This window comes from Bos indicus x Bos taurus, chromosome 10, assembly GCF_003369695.1.
Source record: "Bos indicus x Bos taurus breed Angus x Brahman F1 hybrid chromosome 10, Bos_hybrid_MaternalHap_v2.0, whole genome shotgun sequence".
Lineage (NCBI taxonomy): Eukaryota > Metazoa > Chordata > Mammalia > Artiodactyla > Bovidae > Bos > Bos indicus x Bos taurus.
In genome coordinates this window covers 74,552,221-74,571,179 of record NC_040085.1, presented here as the reverse complement: position 1 = coordinate 74,571,179, position 18,959 = coordinate 74,552,221, and the positions used below count along the sequence as shown (strand labels likewise).

The window sequence follows — 18,959 nt, the reverse complement described above, 5'->3', positions numbered from 1 at the left end:
TATATCCAGTGATCAACCAATAATATTTAATAAGATGTCTTGGTTCTCCAAATAAGTAAAAAAGACCGTAGTTTACACTGATTGAAGTTTGCATGGTTTAGATTATCTCAATCTTAAAAAAAAAACCCTTTGAGAAAGATACTGTTAACTTCCCTTGTTACTATAGATGGGGAGATTGAAGCTCAGGGGGTTTAAGTAGGTTTCCAAAGATTGACCAGCTAATAAACAAGTTTATGAATGAACCCAGGCAGACTGACCTTGAAATGCCATCCTTCACCAGAAGTACAGATGCACCCATTGCTATCTTGGAGTTTATGTTTTGAGACAAGGCTTACATATATAAAATAATATGGAATAGCTTAAGATGGAATATAGTGATTCCCTGGTGGCTCAGACCATAAAGAGTCTGCCTGCAATGCGGGAAACCCAGGTTTGATCTCTGGGTTGGGAAGATCCCCTGGAGAAGGAAAGGGCAACCCACTCCAGTATTCTTGCCTGGAAAATCCCATGGATGGAGGAGCCTGGTGGGCTGCAGTCCATAGGGTCGCAAAGAGTCGGACACGACTGAGCGACTTCACTTTTAAGATGGAATATAACCGAATACTCATTAGATGGTTCATGATTTTTAACATTTATGCTTTCACATGTGTCCTCTCCTTTCACTGTGATAAAAAGACTTGTGAGGTCTTATTCCCATTTTATAGACAGAGAATGTAAGGCTCAGAAAGGGGGAGTGGTTTAACCAGGGTCTCTTGAAGTCCAAATGGGGTAGAGTTGGTTTTGAATCCAGGTCTTTGACTAGAGGGTCTGTGACACTAAAGGGGTGCAGGCCTTTCTGAAGTTCCTTTTCTGGGTTGAAAGGTCGCGGAGGATTCTAGTTGTATTTCTCCCCACTTTTCAGTAGAAGGAGTAACTTCGGGGAATAGACTCCTGAGCCTGGTGGCCTCTCCTGAAGCTGACTCCAGCTGTGGAGGGCTGGCTTCCCTGCGATGAGAGTCATCCATGCCCCCTCCTTCTCTCCTCCTTGGGACCCTTCAGCTTCAGCGGCTCCTGCGGGCCCCTCTGTTTGGTCTCCAGGGACACCCAGCACCTTTGAACCAGGTAGCTGATGCTCAGTGTTTATTTTGACTTTAGAAGCCTGTGCCTGTAAATACAAAGTTGCAGGTTCTGATTTGAGCCTTGAGGCTGTTAAGAAAGGGGGTGAGGGTGAGTCTGAGAGCTTAGGTTGGGGTGAGCTGTTTTGGTTTTCAGTGCTGCAGGCCCGGCTAGGGGACAGCATTGAGGGCGGGGAAAGACCATGCCCTTCCTGTCCCATCCCATCACCTTGCAGCTGAGGGTCTAAATCAAAGGCCATGATGGTGGAAAAGTGATGGGGGTGGGGAGGGTAAGGAGCCTGGTCTCTACCTTGTTTTTCCTGTTCTGTGGTGGTTGGTACTTGGGGGCTGCGGAGTGTGGTTGCAGGCCTGTGATTTGAGGCCAGGGCTTACAGGGGAGCATTTTTATGGGCCTGAAGATTTATTTTTTAAAAGTCATCTGCAAAGCTGATTATAACCAAGAGGAATAGAACAGAGTGGTGCCGGGCTCCGTTTTCAAATCGTCTGTAGGTGAAGTGACCGGAGGGGAGGGTACGGCAACGTGGGTGGCCCCCTTCAGGCAGGTCTCCTAATGGAACTTGGCTTTCGATCTTGCAAGAGAGGCGGCCAGTCCTGCCTGTGGGTGGGAGGGGGCTTGTTACTGTCAGGCTCTGTCTTTCTCCTTATGTCCCATGTGGAAATGTGCACATGTCACAGCCTGTGGTTTGAGGATGGAGAGAGAAGTGGCACTTTTAATTCTTCTAAGTCCCCAAACCAGAAAATGGGATCTGTGCCTCCCCAGTGTGAGGCTGTACTGGGGGCAGGGCCAGTAGCTCTGAGATCCCAGGTCTGTTTTGACTTCCGGGTCTGTTTTGACCTCCAGGTCTGTGAGCGAGGATGTGTGTGTTGGTGTGAATGGAGGTGTATGTACGTGGGTGTGTGTATATATATGTATGTGTGTGTGTTTGTGTATGTGTGTATGTGAGTGTGTGTGTGTATGTGTGTACATGTGTGAGTGGGTATGTGTATTTGTATGTGTGTTTGTGTATATGTGTGTATAACAAGTGTATGTGAGTGTGTATATATGTATATTTGTGTTTGTGTTTATGTGTGTATAACAAGTGTATGTGAGTGTGTATATATGTATATTTGTGTATGTGTGTACACGTGTGTTTGTATGTCGGTGTGTATGTCTGTGTGTGTGTGTGTACATGTGTGTGGTGTGTGTCTAGCTCTGAGGAGCCCCTCTGTTATTTTTGGCCACTGCCTTGACTTTGGCAGGGGAGTGGCTCCCTTTCAAACACCACAGACATCCTCCAGATAATGTCTAATGGCACTTTCCAGTAGAGTTCCCGATATTCGGAAAGGCCTTTCCAGGAACCCAGAGTGCTTTTCCAGACTTGGCCCTGGGAGCTAGGAGCTGGGAGCTGGAGGAGGTGGAGCAGGGGAAGCGGGGGTGGGGGTGGGGGCCCAGACCCCTGGTTTCCTGCCCTTCATCCTGGATGCTGTGCTAGCTGGGCTCTTTGGAGGTGTCTTTCATGAGTCCTGAGGACTCACTTTAGAAATCTGGATAATTTTCCAAACTCTAGCCACCTAGCTTTTCTTTTTTTTTTGGTAAGTTAAGCAGTGGTAAACTTAGAGATTCATTGTGTATAATTAGCTTTCAGCTTTTTTACAATGAAAGAACTCCACATTGGGATTTTAATTCCCTGGGCCTGTCTGGATAACTGCCCCCGCCCCCGCACCTTTTCCTTTCCCCCTTAACGGTCTGCTTGGTGCAGGCAGCAAGGCCATATTGGGGCCCAGGGGTGTCCAGTTAGGGCACTTGCTCCCAGTCCCTTTCCATGGAAGCTGCTGGCTCAGGACAAGGCCAGCTTAGGTCCACCTTATGGCTCAGGGAGTGTGTTTGGAGTTACAGAGCTGAGCACCCACCCCCTCCCCTGAGCAGGAGCCAAGCCTGGGCTATGCTGTGGACCAGGCACATCTCTGAGTGTTTCACAGATATTAATTCATTTAATCCTCAGAACACCCGTGTGAAATGATTTGGCTGGGAGAGTAAGGAAATTTAGACCTGCAAAGGCTCAGGCGGTTACAGCTGTTATTTCTATATTTTCTGCTCTGAGGCCCGTTTGCAAAGAAGATGAACATTGCAGATTGGAGACCCTGGCCTTCTTCTCCCCAGTCCTGTTCCTGTCCCCCAGTGGAACTGATGACTATCGAGCTTGGTGGTTTTCATTCCTAAGCATCCATTTATACAGTTCCTACCTGTCTGGCTGTGTGCATAACAGATGGTGTCACACCCAGCGTATCACCGTGCACACTGCTGTTTCTGTGCTTGTCTGTCCCACACCCCACTCGGTAGGAGCTCTGACCCCATACCATTGATGAGACGGCTGAGACCAGGAGGGGTTGGAGGATTTGGGGGATGTTTACAGGTGGCAGGTGGGGCCAGAAGCCAGGCTTCCTGCCTTTGCGGGTGGCTCTTTGTGTTCACCTGCTGCTCCTGCCACATCGGAGTTCAAAGACTGACTGGTATTTGGTGAGGGAGGGCAGGGGCAGAGAGTCTGTTTTTTATTTTCTTCCCTCCCACGTGTGTTTTTGACACCTGGTTCTCATCCCCTGGGGCATGTGCTCGTTTGCCCGCTGCCCTGGACTCACAGTACTTTGCCATTTTTTTCTCTTCCCAGGAGGGAGCCCTTCTGCTTTTATTGTTCCTGGATGAAGTAAATATGCAATGACAGAAAAGCTACTGTGAATTAAGGCATGCTTCTAAATGAATTTGTATTGTATGTCTCACAGTGGCTTCTTGCAACATTTGGAAGTTAGTTGTTCTTGCACATAGTTTTGGAAGAGGCGGGAGGTGGGAAGCCGTGGCTGGCTGAGTCCATCTTGGCTGGGTCCCAGGGGCAGCCAGTGGGATTCCAGTTATGTCTGTCTGTGCATGCTTGGTTTCCTGGCTCTGGCCCTTTCTTCCTTCTGCCCTGGCTCTGGGCCACTCAGCCCCTTGCCTTGCTCACTTAGCGCCTGGGTAGAAGATGGGTTGGAGAGAGCTGGAGAGGACAGACATGTTGGCAGCCTCTTGACAGCCTTTGCCACACTTGCTTAGGGCACTGTTGTGAGACTCTTAGCTCTGAGGACATTTGGAAGGTTCTCAGGGGGTGTCACTCATCTATGACTGACTGGGGACTCCTTGGATGAGTGAAGGTGAGTCTGTAGGGTCTCCTGGGGCTTCCTAGTAAGGAGTCCATTGCCTGGGGCTCCTGAAGCCTGCGGCACTGGCATCTGGACACTCATGCCACCTCATCCCAGAACCTTGAAGCCTAGAAGGATAGGAGTGGTTTAACAGTGGTTCTCACTTAAATGCATCAGCGTCACCTGGAGGATTTGTTACAGCACTGGTTGCGGAGCCTCATCCTCAGGGTTGGTCATTCACTGGGTCTGGGGTGGGGCCTGAGAAATTACGTTTTTAGCAAGTGAGATGACACTTTAAGATGACTTGCAGAGGCGGGTAGATGTAGGCAGGGGTGAGGAACTGGGGCTCCTTTTGCAGTCTGCTACTGAGATCTTGAACCAGACTGTGACTTTGCTGGTAATTTCTGCCTCGTACCTCCTGACTCTCCCCCAGAATAAAGACCACGTTCTTTTTCTCTTTGGGAGGTCCAAGTTTGGGGAGGGAGGTGTGCTCTTGCACCCCGAGAAAAGGGGACTCCTCAGGGAGCTCCGATGGGCACGTGGTAGTCGGTGGTCACCAAATGTTGGACGGACAGTGTCAGCGGATGCCTTTTGAGGGGGTGTGGGAGCCACAGTCCAGCAAGAGACGTCTGCAGATGAGAAGGTACTGGGGGTGATGTCCCTTTGAGTCACCAAGGTTCACTCCAGTGATGGGGCTGAATCCGGGGCACAGAGCAGGGCTGGGGAGGCTCCTGAGATTCAGAAGGGTGCCCTGGAGTCAGGAGGAGGCCGGAGGCTGGGGAAGCTGGCCTCTAGCTCGGGATGGGCTCTGAGCCTGCCACGCCACCTGGCACCCTTCCCTGCGTGTCCTGTTGCGGGCTGGTGGGAGCCAGCACAGGCCTCCAGCTCCCTATTAGGTAGTCCAGCTGCGTTTCTTCCTCTTTTGGCCAGCGGCCCACTTCACATTCCTCTCCCGAGGTGCTGGCCCAGCTGACACGTCTCTCCACTCCCTGCCCTATTGCATTTGGCGGAGGCCTCTACTTCAGAAATTCTTAGGGAGTTTCTGGTCCTCTTGTGAGGGTTTGGGACCTCAAAGGAAGTAAACTTGGCCCTCGGTTTTCCTTCTCTTTCCAGTCCCAGGGCCGAGGGAGTTCTCAAGTATTGGACATGGGTGGCCTGCTCTGCTGTCTTTAGGCTCAGCCTCCTGAGGGTGTGGAACCAGACAGAACCTGGGGCTCTGCATCTATCAGGATGTGGGGTCCAGTAGGACCTTGGTCTGCTTGCCTTCTCCTCCCTTTCAGCTTGGACCTTGGAGGGGTGTCATTTAGGAGAAGAATCGGTATGGAGATACTGCTCCTTTTTTTTGCATTGTTAGGCCAGACAGCTGCTTTGGGAGACCCTGTCCTCTTTCCTCAGAGCAGAGAGAACAGTTGTGCGTTAGGTTCCGGGGCTGTGGGAGACCCGAGGTCTCTTAGAGCTTCCTGTGGCCACTGTGTGACGCTGGACAAGTCACAGCGGATTGTTACCTATAAAATGAGTTGTGTTAGTCGCTCAGTTGTGTCCGACTCTTTGCAGCCCCATGAGTGTATAGCCCACGAGGCTCCTCCGTCCATGGAATTTTCCAGGCAAGAATAGGAGTGGGTTGCCATTTCCTTCTCCAGGGGATCTTCCCGACCCGGGGATCATAAAATGAGGGGACTGGGTTATAGGGTGACAGTGGGGCTCTGTTGTAAGTGTCCTGCTTGGATTATCGCGTGGAGATGATCTTTAGGGTCTGGGTCAACGCCAGTATCCTGTGTTCTTGTCCTCTTTGTGGGGACGGGTTACTCTGCAGTCTAATACTTCTTGAGGTGACCTTGAGGTCGATCCCTGGGCTTGCAGTCTGGCCCTGAAATAACCTGCTAAAACACTGTCTCATATCTGTAGGAGTCTTCTGTGTCCTCATCCTTCAGGAATTTGTTCCCACCCTCTAGGGAGGGTATGGGTGGGGCCAGGTGAATGAACTTCCCTTAGGGACCCACAGTGCTCTGTGTCTTGGGCCCTGCATGGACTCTCTTGCTCTGGAAATACCTGCTTGGGGTGTGGCCGAGTGGGAAGCCCAGGTGCCTGGGGAGGGGAGAGTGGAGAGCCTTGTTTAGGGTGGAGATGGGTTTCTTAGCTTTGCCTAAGGATGCGCCAGGTGTGGTCGGGGGGTGGGAATGCTGGGGGTGGCTCTGGAGGGGTGGGAGGGCATCTGTGCCCTCTGCAAGGTGGGCCACTCATAATCAGCCCTTTGTGTGGCTTGGCTGACCCACGGCCTGGTGGGAGGGAGGCGGCCTGCCCGTGGGTTCTGTGGGTAGAAGAAACTCCAAACTCCTGCCGGAGCCAGGGAACAAGGGTTTCAGCCTGGAATCTGCCCAAGGGACTGGTGTCAATGGGCAGCCTTGTGTTTCACTTTGTTTACTCCCAGAACCCAGCTCTATCCTTTCCCTGGTAGCAGTCTGAAGAAATCAAATCACAGGAGGCCCAACCAGAAGGGAACCCGTGCTGTCACCTGACTTCTGCACATCAGATAAAGAGACTGAGGTCCATGGTGGTGATCTGTCTTGTCCAAGGACACACTGCTTTGAGTTCATTCCTTGTGGGGCTGGTTTAAGTAAAAAAATTATTCTGGGGACATATAAATCAACAACTGAAGTCATCCTTGCCAGTGGGCTCCAGAACACCTGCCGACAGATAGACGAGGTGAGCCTCTGTGCTCTGAAGGCAGGTGGGGCTGCTGGGGATCTGTGTGGGTGGTGGTCAAGTTCAGGTGAATTTCACACATGCTGACAGCTGTGCTCTACTGGGTGGAGGTGGTGATGGATAGACAGGTGGGCCCTTTGCATGGCTGCCCTTACGCTCAGATGTTCCTGGCACCGGCTTCTGATTTTGCAGTTGAGGAGGGAGCCAGAAATGGTCAGAGGGACCAGTGCTGGTGATGCTAGTGGTCCTGATGTTAGCACTTAGCACTGAATCGTCATAACCACCCGTAAGATCTAGGTGCTAATACATTTTCATCTCCACTTTACAGAAACACTTAAGCATTATTGAGATTAAATAATTTGCCCAAGCCATAGACAGAGAGGGGCTTGGCGGGCTACAGTTCATGGGGTCGAAAAGAAGCAGACATGACTGAGCACACAGCATGCACACCCAAGTTCTTGCGTGGCATTCTGGCCTGTGAAGCCAGAGTTGCCCAGCCACAGCCTGCAGTCCTAACCACCACTTTGACCATCTCCTTTCCTCTCTGCCAGGGCATGCTGCTTGATGGCAAGTCGGCCTGACTGGAGAAGGGGAACCCCTCGCTAGAGAAGGAGCTGGGTCTCCACCCTCCCTAGGCCCCAAATACCTCTCTCCTGACACACACATTCCTGTGCATTCCTGAGGAGCCAGGAAGTGACTGTCTCTGGTCCCTGCAGGTCCCAGCGCTGAGGCAGCAGTGGAGGTGGGGCAGCTCAGCCCAGATGGGGGCTTTTTATGAACCCCTCCATGCTTCTCTCTGCCTCCCTCTTTTCTTCTCCTCGTCTGTTGTCTCTCCCTCCTGCCCCGCAGTGGCACCCCAGGCACTGGCCACTCCTGAGATTGGCCTTGGGAGGTAGGCTTCGCCAGAGGGATGGCTTTCTTTGCCTTTCTCGGGGTGCAAGGTGCTGGCTGCCTTTGCGGGCTGCCCTGGAGCAGGGCTATGTCAGGGTTGGGCTGCTCCTGTGTCTGCAGGGGGCTCCAGGCTCCCACCCTCTGAAACAGCCACGGTCGTGTTTCCCTGTCTCTCTTGCAGCTACCATGCTGGCTGTTACACATCCTGAATCTTATTTCATCCCAACAACAAGGTAGGAGGTATCAGCCCTGTTTACAGGCGAGGGAATCAAAACCCTGCAAAGTCAGACTGCACTGAGGCTAGTTTATGGCAGATAGGGGTTAATGCCCAGGTCTGTGGACCCAAGTGTCCACGTCCACTGATGCCCAGCATGAGCAGAGAGTGGCAGCAGAACAGAACCCCTGTCAGACAACAACAGTAAAACGCTTCCCAGCCAGGCTAGAGTATCCTGGGTCCGGGTGGGCTGGGTGTCTCCCTCATGAAGGCGCCTTGCTGGTCTCCTCTGAGAGAAGAGGCCAGATGGAAAGCATTTACAGGCTCATGGGCACTTCTTACTCATGAGTCTGTGGCCGAGGCATTGCTCAGAAAAACTCAGGCAGGAGAACACGTGATGCACAGGCAGCCAGAAGCCAGTCGGAGCCTGTCCCTCGCATCTGGCCCGGTTCTGTGATTCCTTCTTTTCAGAGAGTTTCAGCGCCCATTGTCATTGGAACTTGTTAATAGCGGCTGTGGGAGCCTAGTGAATGATAATAATAATGATATGATAATACTGTGAGAGCTATATGCACTAACTCTTCTAATGCTCTGCCTCGCTGTGTCCTTAGCTTTTTGCTTGTAAGCACTGGAATAAGGACTTTCCATGTATTAACCCATATATTCCTCACAATAACTTTGTGAGGTGGGCACTAATACCCCCATTTTATAGATGGGAAAACTGAGGCCCAGCGAGGTTTAGTTGTTCATCCAGGGTCCTACAGCTAGCAAGGGGCAGAGCTGGGACTTGAATCCAAGGATTTCCAGTCAGTAAGACCATACATGATTCCCTTGAGGTCAGGGACCTCCCCATGGCTTTTATTTCTGTCCTTTGGCCTAGTACCTGATACCAAGTGGACTCTAGGAAGAGTCGTAATGATAGAATGAAGGGTGTTGGCATCCTGTCCTTTGAGGGGAAGTTGCCTTTAAGTTGCAGGGATCCCAACATGGCTGGCATGACTTTCTGTTGAGGAGTGAGACACTGAGCCCCACCCTTGGTCTCCTGAAGCCACTTACTTATGAGGGGAGCCCCTTGTATGGGGAAGGCTTCAAGTGCAGATGGAGTTGGCAGGGCTGGGAAGATAAGCCCAGGAGACACAGGGCCCAGAAAGCCCCTCATTAGCTACTTGTTCCTGTGGGGAGGTCTCCCCTGTCTTCATGTTATAAGTGCCAGTAGGCCTTTAACTACCAGGGAGGGATAGCAGATAATTTAGAATTTAATAAAGTTATCATCAATTCATAGGGGCAGGGGTTGTTTTTTCTTTCTCTCTTTATCCATGTTTCCTGGCATGTGGTGGGCACCTAAGGAATGTTAGTTGTGTGAATGAATGAATTAAAATAGAATCTTCATATGGAAAATTCAAGCACAGAAATAGAGAAGAGTATAATGAATCCCCGTGTACCCATTACCCAGCTTCAGCAATTAGCAGCGGAACCTGCTGGTCGTACGTAGCCACCTGGGACACTTTACAGTGAGATTAGCACGCTAGGATGAACTGCTAAGAGCTTCTCGAGAGGAAAAGGACACACAGAGATGAGATGATGCTATAGGACTAGTAAGAACTCGCTTTCACGTCACTGCCATGAGACATGTGCCAGGCACGCTGGAGGTGCTTATTTGAAGGTTTGACCTGACTGCACTGGACCATGTGGCATTGGGCTCCAGCCCCAGAGTGGGAAGAAAGTTCCTGAGGGATGAGTTCAGCAGATCCATGAGATGTTCAGACACATACGCTGTGGCTAAAGGCAGTGCAGCCAACAATAGTTCATCCACTCAGTTCATATTTATTATCTCTCTTTTTAAATGGTGTTCAAATACTTTCAAAGTACAGAATAGTAAAACACATAGCCAGGTGCTTGCCACCTGGATTTAAGAGATATTAAGCACTCGCTCTTTTCAGATCACGGCCAGATGACGCAGGACATGTGTCTCTGAAGAGGCCAGTTGAGTGAGAGACCCACCACCTAGCGGTTCCCTGTCATGATCAAGGATGTCACAGCCTCTACAGTGAAGGGAACGCAAGGAAGGCCCCAGGCTGCCTTTGAGGAAACCAGTAAGACCTCCCACAGGAGGTGATACTGTGAGCTAAAATTTAAATCTAGAATATATAAGAGTGAGTCAGGCGAGGGGGGTGGTGGCAGAGAGTGGGGGAGGTGGACCAGGCAGAGTGTGACCAAAAACATGAGACAGTGAGTGTCAAGTTCTGGGAAGGGAAGGGCGGGGAATGAGTGTGAGGTGGGGCGGGGAGCAGCTGGAGGGGAAGAGGCCTGGGGGCGGGTGACGGTGAGCCCAGAGGGTCTGTGGGGGCAGTAGCAGGCTCCGGGCCTGTCTGAACTGGACAGTGTAATCTTCAGTGGAGGTTTGGGAACGGGGCAGGGGAAGTGGGGGAACCGCGTCAGAGGAGTATTTGGAGAAAGCTGGCTGTTTAGAGCAGTCACCAGGCTGGAAGAGGCTCTGCTGGACTTGGCGTGTTGAGTGGGCCCCAGGGCTTGGAGGAGCAGGACTTGGGGGAAGTTGAGTGGAAATGGAGTTAAGCTCAGAATTTCTACTAGTCATACTTTCCAAAGAAGGAATGAACTGTTAGGTTGGGAGTTACCTGGTCTTAAATGTGTTTAGGTCTGCTGAAATGGAAATGGGGGGAATTCCCTGGTGGCCCAGCGATTAGGACTTCGTGCTTTCACTCTTGAGGGCCGGGGTTCAGTCCCTGGTTGGGGAACGAATCCCACAAGCCATGTGGCATGGCCAAAAAACAATACGAAACAAAACCCTTCTAATTGAGGTATTCAACTAACTCTAAAAGAAATGAGATGGGAAGGACATGGAGGAAGGAGGGCACTGGCCCTTCACGGTCTTTTCTTACTCCGTGTTCTAAGAATATAAGCTGGGAGAGAGTTGGTTAAGTGACCCGTGGGCACAGACAAGTGGTGCTCCAAGGAAGGCGGCTATGGAGGAGGTGCTGGCCTGTTGCCATGGGAACCATCTCTGCTGTGGGTTTCCAGTTCCAAGGATGCCCTGAAAGGAATGAGCTCACTCCACCTGCAAGGTGATGAGTCAGCCTGCTCCGAAGTCCTGCTTGCCATCCAGGGCTGAGCAGGACCCTGCTTCTGCCCCTCATGGACCACTGATACTTCTCTGCCTGATGTGAGCCGTTGTCATTAGACAGGAGATGGAGGCAGAAGAGGCAGCCACATGCCATTCTGGTGCCCTCGGGATCCTGACTTCAGTAGACGCAGGAGAAAGCCTCTATTCCACTTGGCCAAACCATGGTGCTCAGCAGGGCTGAACTATCCTATCTGCAGGCTGCTCACCTCACATTGACAGGGCACCAGATACACCTGGGACCTTGTAGTCCCGGCACGTAGGCTAGACGGATGCTGTGTGCTGAGGGCGTTGAGGAAGTTCAGGCTGTTCGTGGATGTCTATTGGTCAGTTGTAGGGGTGGTTTCCGAGGGTGGATGAAGAAACCTTCTGGGATTTGATTGCACACTGGAAGGATTAGGGGTCACTAGTTTGCCGATCGAGTCCTAGGTATATTTTTGGAGGCCTGGGCTTGTGACTCGTGGCCCTTGCCTCCCTACCGCCCACGTGTGCAATTCATCGATCTTATGGGGGAGTGTGCAGAAAATGTCCACTGACTGCCAGGTGAGGACTAGCATCTCAAACAGCTGTGATTTCAGAGCACGAGGCATCTTCCTCAAGACCCTACTAAATGCAGACCATCATCTACTGGGTTCTAGTTCCTCAGAATCCAGATGGGCGCTGGAGCCTGTTCCCTCCCTCCTTGGGGCAGCCTGGGGATAACATTGAAAAGGCCAGGGGAGGTTGGCTTTTCTAGTTTCTCACTGCCTGCCTGCTTCACCTCCATGGACCTCTGTTTCCATCTGAGAAGATAAATGACTTTGGGGGAACGGTGAATGACCACTTTAACCCTTTCACCTAAACACAGCTACTTAAATTTCGAGAAGCCGGTTTTGTTTTTATCCTCACGCTTGTGTTATTTTGATAACGGTGGTTACTTTTATATTTCCTTTTTATATTTACTTTTATATTTAGTTTACTTTTATATTTCCCCACTTGGCATTTTTATCAAAGATACCTTTTCTTATATAGCCACACAGCCTTTATCTTCCTTCCCTGGAGCAAGTGAGATCCAAGTGTACAGACTGTTTCATGAATACGTATTTATTTGTACTTTCCTGCATCTTTTTCTAAAAAGCATTTGAGGAAAGCATGAAAGTGAGGAAGGTGCTCTGTGACATCCTAGAGGGGTAGGGATGGAGTGGGAGATGGGAGGGAGGTTCAAGAGGGAGGGGATATATGCATGCCTGTGGCTGATCCATGAAGATGGATGGCAGAAACCAGCACAATATTGTAAAGTAATTATCCTCCAGTTAAAAAAGAAAAACAACTTAATGCAAGTGTAGCGGAGGGAACTCGACTCTGTACTCTGTAATGACCTATATGGGAAAAGAATCTAAGAAAGAGTAGATACATGTGCATGTATAACTGATTCACTTTGCTGTCTACCTGAAATTAACACAACATTTAAAATCAACCATACTAAAAAAAAAAAAAGCTCCAGAGCTTTTTGTCAGGGTGGTTGTAGGTGGGTGAGGTAATTGAGAAAATAATGTTAAAAGAACTTAGTTTTTGTAAGCACTGACCCTAGTTTTGAGCTGCCCGGTAGCTAAAACAAAAGGAGAAATTGGAATTATCATCTACTTCCTAATAAAGGGAAGTGTGCTGGTTCGTGAGAAAGAGACACCTTGTCTCTTAGCGTGAGCACCGAACACCAAGGGCTTTTCCATTTTAGGAGAGCAGTGTGCTGATGATGCCATCAGTGTTGGTTTCATGGAGCTCACAGAGACCTTTTTGTATATTGGTTCTTAAATCAACCTGCGGTAGAGTCAAAGGCACGGTGTTAAATCATACTGGTGTGAAGGTACTTCTGTGGGGAGCTGAGAAATGAAAGCTGGTTCCACTGTTTCTAGAGCTGCAGCCTGAGCGAGGCCCCGGTCCTTAGAGATGCTCGTCAACGTTTCCTGGAAACTCACTTGCACTTGTCTGATAGGGGCTAGAGGGCGGTCAGTGTGGACTCCTGGGCTGTGTTCAGAGGTTTTCGGAGGCTTTTCTGAGATGAGAACTTATGCTTCCAACTGCTGGGCTGTCTGAGGCCAAAACTGCTATTTCATTAGGAAAACAAGAGTTTGGCTCACATCACCTCTTTAGAAGGAGAGCCATTGAAGCCAAAGCTGTCTTCTGGAAGCACTTGGTGGTCTGCTCAACAAGGTGCTCCTGGCCCCTGACTCTTGGCTGCAGAGCGGGGATGAGGCTGTCCAGTCAGGCCTGGGCCTGGACCTCGACTGGCTGCCCGACTGTTCCGCCAGGTGACAAACTGCTCCTCTTAATTCTCCCATCCCTGGGCATTTTCATAGTGTCCAGCTTTGAGCGCTCATAGATAATTCCTCTATAAATACTCCTTTCACCGTGGACCTTTTCCTGCATTTTAGGATAATATCTAGGAGCTGAGTAAATTGGTTAAAAGAGATGATCATTTCTATAAGTGCTTTTACATACTAATCAGTTGCCTTTAAAATGCAGACTAATAAAAAATCAAATGGTGCTCGCTGTGGCAGCACATATACTAAAATTAGAATGACACAGAGTAGATTAGCGTGGTCCCTGTGCAAGGGTGACGTGCAGATTTGTGACGCAGTCTGTACTTCTGTGCTCTGACAAACTAGAGGGGTGGGATGGGGCGGGAGGTGGGAAGGAGGGTCAAGGAGGAGGAGATATATGTATACCTACGGCTGATTCATGTTGATGTTTGGCAGAAACCAACACGATATTGAAAAGCAATTATCCTTCAGTTAAAAATAAATAAAATTTTAAAAATAATAAGAGAAATAGAAAGGGCAGGCTAGCTTAATGTGCCATCCATAATATACAAGCTATTTTTTGTTGAAGTACAGTTTCAGGTATACAACAAAGTGGTTTAGTACTTTTATAGCTTATACTCAGCCTATTTTTTTAAACTAATTGAGATGAAAAGTAGTATTTACTGCAGCAAATTTAAAAAATACAGCAAAATACAAAGAAGAAAATAAGGATCGCCTAGAATTCCCTCCGGAGAAGGCAATGGCATCCCACTCCAGTACTCTTGCCTGGAAAATCCCATGGACAGAGGAGCCTGGTAGGCTGCAGTCTGTGGGGTCGCTAAGAGTCGGACACGACTGAGCGACTTCACTTTCACTTTTCACTTTCACGCATTGGAGAAGGAAATGGCAACCCACTCCAGTGTTCTTGCCTGGAGAATCCCAGGGACAGGGGAGCCTGGTAGGCTGCCATCTATGGGGTCGCACAGAGTCTGACACGACTGAAGTGACTTAGCAGCAGCAGCAGAATTCCCTCACCCGAGAGCATGGAGGTGTGTGGTTTGATGGGCTGCTGCGGTGAATCTGTTGCCTCTTATCAGATCTGCGACAGTCCCCCCTTAATGGCCATCCTTAGGGGACCCCTACCTTGCAGAGGCGGGGGTGCCTGGTTTTCCTTGGACCCAAAGTATCTTCTCAGGCATTGGCCCGTCCCTGGCTGTAGACTTACATTTCTAAGGTTCTCAAGGGCTCGCTAACATTTTTTTCTAATGCTAGATACATAAGAAGGTGACTGGGAAACTCTCAGGATTTAAACATTTGAGAGGAACATGTGAAATATTATCGCCTGTTGGCAACTTAGCAGTAGCTGCCCCTTGCCAGGCAAGACCTAAGGGTCAGGGGTATGGCTGCTGAGTGCTGGGGGGACAAGCAATCAAGAAGTGGGATCTGTGTCTGCGAAGATTCTGCCCGGTCCTGGCTCCTGACCGCATTCCCCAAGTTCCTGTGAGGCTCGTCACAAGAGCCAGGGTGTTTGGTGAAATTGAAGGGAAGTAGGACGAGTCGTAAATGAGAACCTGTGCCTGCCGTCTCCGTGCGGGTTCTCACTTCCCCGTTCGCTTCTCTGAACCGAGTATCCTGTGGTCCAGGCGACCCTCTCCTCTGCAGCTCGTCCTTAGGAGGGGGCCTCCTGGCGGCAGGAGAGACCGCTTCCTGATCTGGGCTGGCCCTTGTTGACCTCTTGGCTGGGGTGCCGGTGCTGGGCTGAGGGTGGCTGACACCTCCAACCCACAGCGAGATGTCTGTGACCCGAGCAGTTACGAGTCCGCTCTGAATACTGGGGTGGGAGGAAGAAGAAGGTCTGTCCATGGAATGACTTAACCTCAAATTGGGATGGAGGTCTCAGTCCCCAGGAATTCCAAGAACTAACACTTTCTTATGCAAAGTCGCTTCAATCATGTCTGACTTTATTCAGTGTCTTAGGGGGCTTCAGATGCCAGAATGGGTGAATATGCTGGGAGCGCTTGGTACTGTGGCCACAGTAGGGCTCACCTGGATGGTTCTGTTACTTTCGGTATGGGGGAGGTGGTGCACAGAAGCTTCCTTTTTCCTGCAACTTTGGACTTGCCTTTGAGTTGGGTGGGATTTGGGCAGGACCATAGCTGCCCTTGTTATGGGAAGAAGTGATGCTGAAATGATGGCTGCTTAGAGCTGCCCATCTGTGGAATTGTCAGGCCCTTGAGGAGGTGCACTTAGAGGAGGCTTGATGTTCCAGTGCTGTTTTTCCTATGGTTAGCTCATCTGACACAGTTGGGGAGAGTTTTCCTATGTCTGGGGGCTGTGGATGATCAGAACTTTGGAACCATGAGATCCACCACAGAGAGTCTTGGTGTTGGGACATTTCCTTGGGGAGGCCCTGAAGGGGGACACCACCAGAATGTCTCAGCTGCTGTTCTAGTTGTTTGGGTAAAGAGCTCCCTGCTGGAGCCTTGTAAGGCTCTAGTTTGTGGCCACGTGGAGAGGCTGGGATTGATTTATTCTGTCTGGTTGGTTAGACACTCTACCCTCTGCTTCCCCCCACCCAGAAAACCACAGTGAACTGTCAAGGCTGGTCTAGTTACAATTCATGGTAATTGGGAGAGGGAGAGGGACTCCTGAGGAGACCATGGCTTGTGCTTTGCTCTGTGAAGAGAGAGGATCTATGCTGTGAGAAGTGGAGGCAGGTAGCAATTAAGGGCCTGCTGCTGCTGCTGCTGCTGCTGCTGCTGCTGCTAAGTCGCTTCAGTTGTGTCCGACTCTGTGCGACCCCAGAGATGGCAGCTCACCAGGCTCCCCCGTCCCTGGGATTCTCCAGGCAAGAACACTGGAGTGGGTTGCCATTTCCTTCTCCAATGCATGAAAGTGAAAAGTAAAAGTGAAGTCACTCAATTGTGGCCGACTCCTAGCGACCCCGTGGACTGCAGCCCACCAGGCCCCTCTGTCCATGGGATTTTCCAGGCAAGAGTACTGGAGTGGGGTGCCATTGCCTTCTCCGAAGGGCCTACTACTTACACGTTATTAAATGATCATCTACTACTCCAGGTGGCCATGACTTCCCTGTAGAATTCTGGTTCCTGCAGGCACGTCCACCCTCTGCCATCCAAGTGGAGAGTTTCATGCCAAGGCTGTATTCCCTAAAGGGTGGTCTGTGGGCCACCTAGCATTCATATAAAAATTGTAGCTTCCTGGGCCTTGCCTAGACCTGCTGAACCAAATACTCTAGTCTCAGAGCCGTGGAATCTGCATTTCTAGCAAGCTCCTACCTCAAGTTTTAGACAACACTAGAGCCCACTCCAGTACTCTTGCCTGGAAAATCCCATGGACGGAGGAGCCTGGTGGGCTGCAGTCCATGGGGTCGCTAAGAGTCGGACACGACTGAGCGACTTCACTTTCACTTTTCACTTTCATGCATTGGAGAAGGAAATGGCAACCCACTCCAGTGTTCTTGCCTGGAGAATCCCAGGGACGGGGGAGCCTGGTGGGCTGCCGTCTATGGGGTCGCACAGAGTCTGACACGACTGAAGTGACTTAGCAGCAGCAGCAGAGACCTCTGTGAAGGATGACCTGGGAATGTTGTTGCCTCAGGCTGAACGATAGGTGTTCAGCCAAACGAGCTCAACTCTTTCACTTCCCCTGGGACATCTTGGTGATGCTTTGTCTCCTCATAGACTGCAAATTCACTAGCTGCGCCCCGCCCCCGCCGCAAATGTGAGTCAGGTATCTCTTCTGGACCCCGAGCCCAGAGGGGAAGTATTGATAGGGGACGGGAGGGAAGATCTCCTCCTGTTTGCTCTTGTGACGGTTTTGGCTTTGGAGCAGGTGGGCCGGTGGGCTATCTGCAAGCACTGTTGGGGTGACCATGGTGGGTGGAAGCCGCTTTCTCATCCTGGACTTGCAGAGGGGGTGTCTGTACCAGACAGGCGGCCCACCCTGTCCTGGCCACTAAGCACAAACATCTGTGTCCTGCAGTGACCTGCCAGCCCCGTTGTTTGGTTTCCTGTGGAGGGAGGGCTTTTCAGCGTTGTGTATCCTGCTCTGCCCGCCTCCCCTCCCCGTCCACCTTAGTGACCTCTGGTCCTCTACTCTCAGTTGAGCCAAATTCTGACTGTGGGCTGTTGTCTGGGTTCTAGCTTTCCTCCAGACAGCGTGACAGGAGGGGTTTGGGTTGGCCCTAGACTGTGTAAACGCCTCCTCATTGTTATGGCCCTGGATCATTTCAGCCTGGGGGTCTGCCAGCAGCAGTGTGTTTGCTGGCCCAGACTCAAACTGTCCCCTCGAGATAGGGGCCCAGGCAGCACAGGAAGCTCGAAGGCCTGTAGGACTCAGCTTAACAGGCAATTCCCTAATGACTCCACACCCTTAGGGGGTCATCTTGGAGGCTCTAGGTCAAGAAACCCTCTGGCAGCCTTCTGCCTAGCAGAGGGGCTGAGAGTTTTGCAGGGGAGATGTGGCACTGTGGGGGCCACAGTGTAGAAGGGGATCAGGTAGGGAAAGCTTTAGGGGAGCTACAAGGTCTACTGATGTCAGAGTGGACTGGGGTTACAAGAAGGACGGGTATAGAGGACTCAGAGGTCGGATTTAAGAAAAAGGATGTCCAGAGCACTGAGCCTGGAGGCCCAGAAAAGACGAACTCTTCCAGTCAGAACAACTCAACTTTAAAAAGTAAGAAGAGAATCTGATCAGGGCAGGCTTCTAGTCCAGTGCGTGCTTGTGGTCTTTTCTGAAGTCCTTGAGGATTGGTGCAGCCTGTGGGTTAGTATCTGGGGCTTGTTTACGTAGCAGAACTATGGAAATGTTCTTCCCCTTGGGCCGGGTAATTCCACCCCCAGGATTGTGTCCTGAGGAAAGCGTCCAACTAAAACAAAGAAAGGCTTCAGAATAGTCTCTGTGCTGTCCATAGGAGCAGAAGGGAAGGTTCCTGTGTCTCACTCACGTCAGGGGAGGAATTTAACAAACCGTCCTGACACATGATCGTGGTGGAACATTTTTTCAGCCTTTAAGTGACATTTAGGATGATCACACAGGAATAAATGCTCAACAGAATGTTGAAAGCAGGAGAACTTCATCTAGTATGTACATTGTAATCGGGTGCAACTGTAAAAATCTGTGTAAACAGGAAGATAGCATACAAAAGTGAAAATGACTGTGTTGAAGTTATAGGATTAAATATGTAAAAAAAGATAGTACTCTTTTTTTTTTTTTGCAAGTCAGAGAATTGCTGTCTGCAGCAACATCCCTCTCCAAATGTTTTTCTGCCATCACCTGCCCTTTTTCTTGAGGAATGGCAGCTCAGTGAGATTTAACTGTCTATTCTGAGCACTTTGCTGAGTGCTGTGCACTGTTGGGTCCCATGAAGCACACAGAGTGGGTAAGACACGGCCCCCTGAGCTTGAGAACAGGGTGTGTGTTCGCTTGCTGCGGTGACTGGATGTGCT

The 18,959-nt window shown here is 50.5% G+C and overlaps 1 protein-coding gene and 1 non-coding gene across 6 annotated transcripts in view; both read left to right on the top strand.

Moving 5' to 3' along the window:
- ACTN1 (actinin alpha 1) overlaps positions 1 to 18,959 on the top strand; it is a 98,050-nt gene that overhangs the window by 9,106 nt on the left and 69,985 nt on the right. The gene's annotated exons all lie outside the window — the stretch shown is intronic.
- Positions 13,734 to 13,840, top strand: LOC113900514. Its single transcript, XR_003513157.1, has one exon. It is a non-coding gene; the product is annotated as a U6 spliceosomal RNA (small nuclear RNA).